Here is an 11773-nt window from a genome sequence, read left to right as displayed (position 1 = left end):
TCAGAGCGCTATATTCCTTGCCAGGAATCCAGCATTTCAGTCCAGGACAAAGCACATTCAGATCAGGTATTACTTCATACGATCATTGTTGGATGACGGACAGTTGATGCTTGAGAAAATTTGTGGAAGTCAGAACCCTGCTGATATGTTGACAAAGGGTGTTACTCTGGAGAAACTGAAGTTGTGCGAAGCTTCAGTTGGTCTTCTAGCTTGAAGACATGGGCTTTGAGTTGCAAAGGTGGAGGATTCATGTTTGAAGGAAGACACCATCAGTTGAGGATATCAGTTTCAGAAAGAAGATGTTGTTCTCTATGGACCGGTCTCCAAGTGGGAGATTTGTTATGTATGTGGAGCCCGGTTTTAATTACTCCTGCAAAAGCTAAGTAAAAATATTTTCTTTCTTCTTCACTGCCAACCGTTCCCGCCTCCTACTGGAAGAGGCGTGCCTTTTTGCTGCGGTTGGCCCCACCACCATAAATGCAAGCAAAATGAAACCGTGGAATTCCTCTCCTATTGCAAAACAAAAAAAAGGGATTTTTGGTTTTACGAAAAGCAAAGGCTACAGGCGACGAAAAACGAAGGGAAGGAGGAACGCACGTTTTCTCTCCAGTGGCTTTCTCTTCCTGCCTGGTTTACGAGAACAGGTGAAGAGGCTTTGCAGGTTTCACATCCTTGATTCTTCTTCTTTTTCTTCTTGGGCGACTCTCCGATAGAGAGAGAAAGAGAGGAAGAGATAAAGTTGTCTCTTGTAAGTGTCGAGACTATCGACTACAGTGTAATTTCCTCAATTAGTAAAATCCTCTGCAACTCCGTGGATGTAGGCAATTTGCCGAACCACGTAAATCTGTGTGTTCTTTTGGTGTGAATTTTCTCGTGCTATTTTATTCGCTTCGTCGTCGATCGTTATAAATTTCATATACAACACAACACTGCCTACTAACGAACGCAGTTCTCTGGGACGGTTTTGGAGATCTTAATCATCTTAAGGCTAAGTTCTAGCAAAGAAAACTCGGGGTTAAGGTTCAATTCTAAATAGTTAACTAATATCATATTAACATATATTGAATAAACAAATTATTAAGTTTTAGACAGCAATTTTTGGATGAGATGAAGATGTAATAAAATGTGAAATGAATTTGCTAATGAATTTTAAATAATTTTATTTATGATCATAATTAAATAAGTTTAAAATTTTTCATTAGTAGTTGAGTATATATATTGATTACTAACTGGATTTTGGAACCAGATTTAGAAGCGACGCTCCCAACTCTTAATGGGCGTTACCTAAGTTGAGGCAGGCCCAATGCAGCGGTATTAGAATCAAAATGACTGTTAGCTTTGTAAAAATGCGCTTTTGTCTTCTGTTTTTATGTGAAATTGAAACTATTATATTTATAATTTTAAGAAGATTAATAAAATTAAATGAACATTAATTTCAATTAAATTATCAACATATCAAATTATATTATTTTCTTACACATATATTTTAACTTTAAAAGCTCAAATAGAACTTTAAAACATTGTTTTCTTCAACCTTAATTGCCATTTATTCAACATTTCTATTCTACATATTCCATAATGTTTCTCCTCATCTATGGTCAATTAGGGTTTTAAATGAACTGAACGTTCTATAAAATACTCATTTCTCGGTTCAATAGAAGTTTGTTCGTGATTGTTTTATTAATTAATCGAACACTTACTCACACTTTCATAAAGACTCGATTATTAAACGAACAAGTTTTAACAATTGGTTGTCCACTTCATTTATGTTCAAAAGTGGAAACAATTAAAACCCATGAAATCAATTTTAGCTCGATTTCTCCCTGTTCATGTATCGTTAAAATGTTAGCATTTTTTGGCATAACTCCATCATTTTTTCAATTGTAAGCTCAACTAAGGCTCAATTAAAACTCATTAAGCCTAATGTTAAACGACCGTAAATCCAGCTAGGGTTGAATGTAGTTTTAAAAAAATGAATTAAACTCAAGTCGAGCCCAAACAAGTTCTTAATAAACGAGTTCAAACCCGAGCAGACAACTGCTCGGTTTGACTCGGTTCATTTGCAATCCTAAATATAACTGAATAAAGTTGTAGAAGTTTCCAATTGAATTTTATTTTTTTGTTATTATTAATATTACTTACAAGTGTTCTCGTAATAAACAACAATTTTTCCTCTCATTTACTTTGTCGCTATCGTTAATTATAAATTAAACGTGGCTTTAAGTCCAATTAATTAAATTTTAAAATAAGTGAATTTGAATTATTGCCGATTCAATGTAATTAAATTAAAAAAAAAACTAATCCTTAAGAGGAACAAAGCATTTTATATTGTATTAATCATTTCGAAGATTTACATACTTACCACTTAATTCCTGTTTATTTAAAAATCTAACACCTTAAAAATTTCTGACCAATGGTCACATGTACGGTCACATGTACGGTCACATGTACAGTGCTGCACGGCGTGCACGTAGCCTCCATCTCCAGTAGCCGCTGATAGGGCCGTGAATTTAGCAGGAAGCCGCTGGAAAGTTGATTTGAATTCTGGCTTGAATCGAGGTTGAATTGTAATAAATGAGCCGAGCTACTAGTCAAAATTTTGGATCGAATTTTTTTTCGAGCCAACCCTAGCGCAACTTGAAATCAGAACGTTAGCAATGTTACTAATGTTATGGCTATGAATCTATCGAATATAGCTAAATGAACGTTAATCGCTCGAAAATTTATTCGAATTTTGGCTTTGATCGAGATTTGATTGAAATAAGCGAGCCGAGCTGCAAGCTAAAATTTTGGAGCAAAACTTTTTTGAGCTGACTTTGAGGCGACACCAGGTCATCTCGAAATCGAATCGTTAAAAGCCCTAGTGGCCGCCCGACGGCCCCAACCTATCCCAGCCAAATGCGTTCATTCTACTACTATTTTTTAATATTCTGAGCTAAATTTTAGCACTTTCAAAGTCCAAAGAAGTATTTACAATTACTTTTAAGTAAATTTAAGAAAAAAAATGATATTTTAACTCTTCATGCTCCAATCAACATACTAACTTTAGTAATAACTAAAATTATAATTGATAATATTTTATTTGATTTTATGGCCCTCAGGGGAAGTCCATGTTGACATTCAAGGAATAATCACACAATATTATAAATATATTTTAATTAAAAATTTGTGCCTTAAATTTTTCACATACTTTTTTTATTTTGATGATACATACTTCAATGTTTAAAAACAGAGCACAACTGATATGCCATCAAGAAGTTAAGCATTTTGAACGAGTTAACTTTTGCAATTATATTCAAGATCTTCCGAGCTCTAACTTTAGCAAATTTATAATTAAACTAAATGTTTCAATGAGCAACTCATCAAATGTGATACCATTTGAGCTCAAATAAGCCCAAACCAAGTACTTGAAGTGTGGTTAGAATCTTTGGGATATTAATTGAATGACTAGTAATTTTTAAATTATTATGTACTTATTATAAAATCAAGTGTCTTAATGAAGTGACTCTAATGTGTTCACCATGACTACTTAATTTTGAGATCAATAAATCATTTGCATATTAAAAGATTGATTTATAATCAACAGAATTAACATGTGACATCGGATAAAATATTTCAATTAGATTTTTAGAAATGACTCTCTCATAAATTCTAAATAAACCCATATTTGATCTCCACATTAAGAATAGACCTAAATTAGAGTTTGGAGAAAACTTTTAGATTTAAATGAATTCAGAGCTTCGCTAAGTGACCAACGCCAAAAATCATCGGAAGCCTTCGTTAGCCAACAATCATCACCCAATCGTTGCAATCTAACTGCTATTATCATCCATCATCATCCGATTGAAAGAACTTGCATAAGTTAGGTTAGTTGGAGATTGAGGAAGAACAAAAGCAAGCTGAGACAAATTTTTTTCCAATTTTTCATTAATTTCAATGAATAGTGAATACAAGTCTATATCCTTGGTATAGATGATTCTAGAGAAAATATGTTACAAGAGTAAAGTAGTAAAGTGGCAATTGGGCATGTAATGACGGACCATATTGTAAAGTGTCATCACCCAACCATCATCACTCGATGATCATCATCCTAACAACGCCATGGCATGCTCAATTATCTCTGAACCTGACTATGTTAGGTTCTTTAACCATTGTTGTAGCTCAACATATGTATTCCATGCCCCCCTATCCATACCTAGCTATTGACTATGATACACAACTTTCGTTGTTCACAATTCACATGTGGATCAGGAGATTTCTTATAGTTGGCGCTGTTGCACATGCAGCCATCTTTATGGTAAGAGATTACGATCCAACTACTCGATACAACGATCTATTAGATCGTGTCCTTAGACATCGTGATGCAATCATATCACATCTCAACTGGGCATGCATATTTCTAGGGTTTCACAGTTTTGGCTTGTATATTCATAATGATACTATGAGCGCTTTAGGACGTCCCCAAGATATGTTTTCAGATACCGCTATACAATTACAACCCATCTTTGCTCAATGGGTACAAAACACCCATGCTTTAGCACCTAACGTAACAGCTCCTGGTGCAACAACAAGTACCAGCTTAATTTGGGGAGGTGGTGAGTTATATCAAAATTTAGGATATAAGATATATAAATCATAAAATTTATATATATATTTGTGTGTGTGTGTGTGTGTTATATCAAAATTTTCATGCAAATTTAGGATATAAGATTTTCACTCCACCATCCTAAAATCCATAGCACCCAACAACTATAAAAATTTTGTGAAGGTTTCTATTCCATGATTAACTAAACAAATATGAAGGTAGTTGATAGTTTAGGTTTTTTCAACTGAAGTGCGATGCAAAATTAGCTGGACTCTGCGAACTTATTGCGATTAGGAAAAAAAGTTGGGTTCAAATGAATTTTAAAATTATTTAATTTATTATTAGATAAATGTAATATAAATTTTAATTGTTTAAATATAATAATATTAGTTATGGAGCAGTTCAGCCCAAGGGATGAAGTTTTTAATCCTAGTGATCAGACTTAGCTCGACGAGGCCGACCAAATGGTATCAAAATTGGTACAATTCGAACCAAATCAAGCTCCAATCAAGCTATTAAACTGCTTCTAGAAGGTTGTTGGGCTTATTTTGAAGATCAAATGAATGTCTAATATGAGCATATAATTGAATCGAGCGTCTCGATAAGACGAATCTAACGAGCCTAAAAGCACTCGATTCAGACATCACTAAGACATCCAAATATCAATCAAATTTCGTTTGATTGAGAGAGTCTCTCCGGACTGTCTGATCAAAATGATTCAAACTCCTTCATTAATTGCAATCGGGACTCTGTAAATAGAGTCTTACTCCCCTCTTGAAGGGGGAGGGAGCTTGTAGTCGAAAGAAGATTAGAGCTTAGAAAAGGAGTTGAAGTCTAGCATCATAGTGTCGTTGGAGCTGCCGACCGCCAGTCGCCGGCTGCCGTCGACAACATCAGCCGCAGCCAACTTCTTGCAATATGTAGATTTGCAAGCAGAGTTTGTAACTCAAAAGTTTGTCGAACTCTTTCCCCCTCTCGTGGGATAAAAAGTTGTAACTGTAATCAACAAGTTATAGTGAATCTCTTCAACTCGATCAAACCCCGTAAATTTTTTTCTTTTCGGGCTTTTCACTTAAAAACTTATGGTATCTCTACTAATATTTCTTTCCCTTAAGTGTGTGTCGAATTCTAGTACAATTTTTAAGACAATAATATAATACTATAACGATGCGATTGTCCAATTTTTTTTTCTAGATAAGTACAAGATACGACTAATTATTTAATTTTTTTCTAATGATGTGATTAACCAAATGATTTGACTTTTTTAGTACATTGAAATTCTTAATTCTTGAAAATTTTTAAATTTCGAATGATATAATGTGAAAGATTTAAACGTATAAATATAAAAATTAAAACTAAAATATTAGATATGTAAATGCATATAAGATGGATGATGTTTATGTAAATGCCCCTTGGAATTTTTTGGGCGACAAAAAAACAACACATAAAGGGCCCGGGCAGCTTATTTGGTGCAGTGAAGTTTTGAAAATGCACCTAACATGTTTGGGTAAACTGCGTTTTGGCAGCTTATGCATTTTGAAAACGTTGAAAATAGTGTTTTTCACGCCGCATCTATCTAGATGTGGTGATAACTTTCTGGTAACGGTCTGACTTTTCCATATATAGCAAAATATTTTTAATTAATTTATCAACAAATTTTGCAACTGTCCCAATGAGACCTTAAACCTAAAAGCTGTACTTCAACAAACGTCAATATTCACACCGCCTTGTATCAAATGTCTTATAAGCATCTTTTTAATATATAATTTATTGAAATTATAGTTTATGCAGCAATAGATTTCGATCCACAAATACAATAGATATCTGTTACAAATATCTTTTATTTATTTATTTATTATTTTAAACGGATTTGTTACAATATCTTTTTAATTATTTTTTAAAAAATAATCCATCTGTTTTTTAAGAATATTCAAAATATTTTTAAGGAAAATTATCACAAACATTGCCGTCGTCAGATCCACCTCTGCTGCAGTCGCTTTCCTGCCGACAATGAATTAATTTATTAATATTCAGTAAAAATAAATATAGCATTTTCTTAGATATTCAATATCTTTTAATTTATATTAATATATAAATAAAATTTTAAAAAAGTAAAATGAAGAAATATATCTAACATAAATAGTAATCATTTTATTTATTTATGCAAAATCTCTGAAAAATTATGTTAAAAATTTAAATTTGATAAAGTAATATTACTGTTTGAATATAACCATTATTTAGTCCATTATTTATAATTTTTTCAATAAAAAGACAAACAGAGCGCCATCCGAAACGACAAAACAGAGAGCTATACGAGCGATCCCAAAATGAAAGATCAAAATTCTCTCGACTGTTTCTATGACGAAACAGAAACAAGGCTTGTGCTCAAACGAACCCTTAAAATACTTATAAGAAATATTTTTTTAGATTTGAGGTTTATAGAACTCAAGAAGAGGCCATCATATTTCAATTTAAAGCATGTAAAAAATTATGTACATAGCACTTGAAATATTGCTATTTAGAAATCTAACACGTCTTCATTCATTTTCAAATTATTGATCAAATATTAAAATTCCCGGCAATATTTCAACTCATTTTTATCATTTTTACCACTTCTTCAATGATTTGATGTCACGGCATGCATAAATGTATTAGTTCTGTAAATATCAGTGTTAATTTTGTAAATAACAATATTTCCAATGTTTTATACGTACTTACTTGAATAAAAATTAAAGAATACCAATCAAACATTTATGATTCTGCTAAATATTACGGCTATGTTTGCAACTCTATACTTAAACTGGAGAAATATTTGCGTACGTATGACGTACGCAGTGCTGCGTAGGTCAGAGAGGGTATTGGGGGTTATATCCGTGTTATATTCTCAGTAACCTCTCAGTAACCTACAAATCTAAAAAAGCAAAAGTGCCGATCTTACTAGAAGGTACAAATGAGGTTACAGGAGGTATAATATGAATATAACCCCTCAATATTCTCTGAATAACATCTCTGATGTACGTAACACTGCATACGACTTACGTACGCAAATTTTTCGGTGGAATAAATAATGTGATGCATTCACTTTTAGTATATTTATTTTTCTATTATTAAATTTTCTGACAGCATTGTTTGAAATAATATATTTCAATAATTATTTGACGCAAACCAGCAGCAATATTAAATAAGACGGTGACAACAATGTTGATCTTGCCGCCATTTATATTATTCAAGTGAAATTAGGCAAACAAAAATCAACTTTTTTTGGATTATTTATATAATATTATAAGTAACTTTTTCTTGAATGGAAACGTAGTTTAAAATTGGAAGATTTACATACATACCACTCAATTCCTATATATTTAGGTATCTAACATCTAAACTTTAATTTATATATATATATATATATATATATATATATATCTCCCCAGGCGGAAAAAAATTATGTCCCCGCCCGCTCTTTTGTATAGCGATTTATAGATAATTAAACCTTATATATATATATATATATATATATATCACCTTATCTATGTCCGAAAATATGTATTTAACCTTTTAAAAGTCAAAATTGTTATATTTTTTATTATGATCCGTTGGTGCACTCGGGGGAAAGACTTTAGCACACCTAGTGTAGTGATAGGGTTACTTCTGGCACACAAGTTCTTAAAGATGTCGAAGGGTTCATAAGAAAATTAGAGCAATGACTGAAGTATGCATCTTTACAACATAAACTGACACATAGACTGTAGCTCATCGTCAATGCATGATTTTTTGTCGTTTGATGACTCGATATCCTCTGTCACTTCCCCCCATCAAGAGGCCAACACGAATTTCTTCTTGTTGATATAGATTATTATTCCAAGTTGATCGAAGCTAAGGTGCTCGCACAAATCACCGCAGAGGCTATTTGAAACTTTATTTAAACGGATTTGATCTATTGTTAGAGGCTGCTATTGACTATCATAACAGATAATGAGAAGTAATTTATCGAATAGAGAGTGAAGGATTGATGCCAAAGCTAATGGATCAGATTGAATTTTGCATCCATGCATCACCCTCTGACAAATGGGCAAGCTGAAGTTGCAAACAAGATTAACTTGATACTGCTAAGGAAGAAGGTTAAAGGAGCCAAGGGAAATCGGCCAACGGTTCTCTTGTCTGTTCTCTAAGTTGTTTAAACAACACCTTCTACGACGATAGGAAATACCCCATTGATATTGTCACATGGGATGGAGGCATTGTTTGTGATCAAGCATAATCATCACAGCTAGAGAATGGTGACAGGCTCAACGTTCAACAAAACAGAATTAATTGAGTGGTAAGAGCCAAATGACGAGAAAGTGTTGTTCATGCTCGACCTTGCTAAAGAGAAAAAAGTTGATTGAGCACTTCAACAGAATGAGTGAAGAGGCGAACGACTCAATATTATAATAGACATATCAGAGAGAATACCTTCGCCGTCGGGACCTTATGTTGAAGAAATTTGAACTAGTCGAGCGAGGACAAACTATGGGAAAGCTCAAACAGACATGGACCGGGTCATTCATCATTGACAGTGGGTCATCCCCAGGGCATACAAACTAAAAAACTATACAGGGAAAGAATTCCCTTAGACATAGACCAAACGACCTAAAAAAAATTTTCTTAGAAAAATTATGTATCTCGATATGCAAAAAATTGAAGTGTTATTGTTCCAAACCTTCCACTCGTTTGTTAGTTACTTGAAAGATTTGTCAAATAAGATTTTGCTAATTGTACACACTATCACAGGTTCGGCCGATACAATGAAATCGAGTAGTTCATGGAAGGGATTGTCAAAGTCCAACTGACACTCCGGGAACTCGAACCAACCTTTCTATAGTGGTTTCACTCGAGCAACAAAACCGACAACGACACATGACATACGGTCAGTAAATATTTTTCAAAACCGACATTGACGCACGTCGTCTGATCGTTAAACTTTTTTTCAAAATTGACAGTGATGGATACACGTATAATCGATAAAAATTATCTAAAATTGTCTAATCAGCAAAATGTACTAGAACCAACCCACAACGTTCATGCATCACAAAAACCCATGTCTCTTAATATAAAGAGGGTCTGGCTTTGGCGGTGATTCCCTACTCTTTAGAGGCAAGATCCATTGTGGGTAACGTACGAATCACCCCAACAGCAACTCCCACTGCCCACAAAGGTTGCAACAAGGCTCATTTAATATGTCTAATGTAAAGTGTGGACCGTACAAGATAATAACCTAACCAAGCGAACGAGAAATGAGAAGTATAAGACTTGAACCGAACAGTAATTCAACAAAATCAACTGAAGACATTCTTCAAAAAACTGATCTTTCAATTATCACAAACACTAATCACAAGGAAAATAAATGTGTTAAAGGTAAAATGTATAAAAATGAAAATGAAAGCTTTGCTTTATTTCTTGATTTAAAACTTTCAAGGATTTTTCTACATGTTTTTGTACAAAAATTTTCTTATGTGTTTCTGTATAAGTGTTGAAAGAATAAGAAAAAAATTCTATAAGTACAAATGAAGTCTAAGACGAGATAAAAAATTGAAAACTCTTCATTATCTTCATCACTATCCACCTCTTTCTTGCCCTCTGATTCTGAAAGTGAAGTAGTAAATTTGTTCAGTTCAATCCACTCGGAGGAGACCATCTTTGTCTTTATTATTCAACAGACAGCTAAGGACACTCCAATTCTGACCTATGCAACGAGGAGCTCCACCAGCCAAGGGTGGGAAGAAAACTCAACAAAGAGCTAATCAGACATCATCATTGTCAACATCTTCCCCTTCAGGGCTCAGTTCTCTCTCTGAGCATTCGACAACAACTCTGACAATTTGAGCACTTCAGCTTCAACTGCCATTGCATGATTTTTTGTCGACTTCACCATATCCTTTTCGAGTCCTTTAAATTGTTCTTCATCCCTAGTAGCTAGAACTGACCCACAAAGTCAAATTGGATTTAGTCATCCTATCCTACTTAGAACAAGAATAGATATGTGAAGTGCTCTGTCGACTATGGAATTCTTGACCAGCGATAAAAGATAATGAAGGTCATAATAATGGCAATGGTGTTTCATAGGATATGGGTAGAGATGACACCACAATGGTTGAAGATGGCATGTAACTCATAGAAGAGAGATAGCCTTAAACCATAGTGAAATTGATCTATATAGAAGACGAGGTCAGACCCACATAAAGTAGTCACTGATCATCATATGGATGGCTCGAAGTTCCTCATCAGGATCAATAATTAACAATACAATAAAGAGTCTTATAGACATTCCTCGTGCTCCCCTTATTTAAGAACAAGCTACCCATCGGGTTACGGTGATTCACCCTCTGCCAGATGGTCTAGTGTAGCTCTACTGACAAAAGCTCCTCATACGTGAAGGGATCGAGAGTCTACAACCAGACTAGATCAGTTTATCGACAAGCCTAGTCGAATGAACCTATTATATCGACTCGAAGTCAAATAAGCTCAACCAACTGACAACATCAATGAAGCCTTGTCGTCTGAACCAGCCCAGCCAAATTTAGACCAAACAAGATCAACTAACCGAGCCTGAGATTAGTTGAGTGATAGACTCATATATGTAAAACACATAGAATATTCTTTCCCCTATAAATAAAGATATTATTTTATGATTAAAAAGATAGACAACGTATTATTGTTCATTAGTGCGCACTCTTCTCTTTGTCCCTCTCTCTTTATCTTTCTCTCATTTCCTACGCTCTACTCCTTTAGGTGTGATTCAAAGACAAATCACAATTCAATACTTGGAATCAAAATCTCTTCATGTGTTTTGTTTGAAAGCTAAGGTTTATTCTTTGGATATGTGATTTCAAAATTAGTTTTCCTACAATTTTGGGTTTAAAGGTTTAATTTTGAAAATGCAAAAGAATTGAGTGGTATGTATATTGCTAGGAATCATACTAGGAAATAATTTATTCCTACGAGAAGTTATGAGGAATAAATTATTTCCTTAGATTAAGGAGATTTTTTTTTTCTTATTTAATATTTATTTCCTTGGATTAGGAATTATTTGCTTTCCTAGTTTAAGTTTTCCTATTTTTTTGTTATTTTCTATATCTCCTAACAATCAATATGAATTGATTATTAGTGATATTAACTAATATGTCTTTCCTTTCATATCATATTCTTTTTATC

Source organism: Phalaenopsis equestris, unplaced genomic scaffold, assembly GCF_001263595.1.
Source record: "Phalaenopsis equestris unplaced genomic scaffold, ASM126359v1 Scaffold000511, whole genome shotgun sequence".
NCBI classification, from domain to species: Eukaryota; Viridiplantae; Streptophyta; class Magnoliopsida; order Asparagales; family Orchidaceae; genus Phalaenopsis; species Phalaenopsis equestris.
This window is presented reverse-complemented; position numbering follows the sequence as displayed.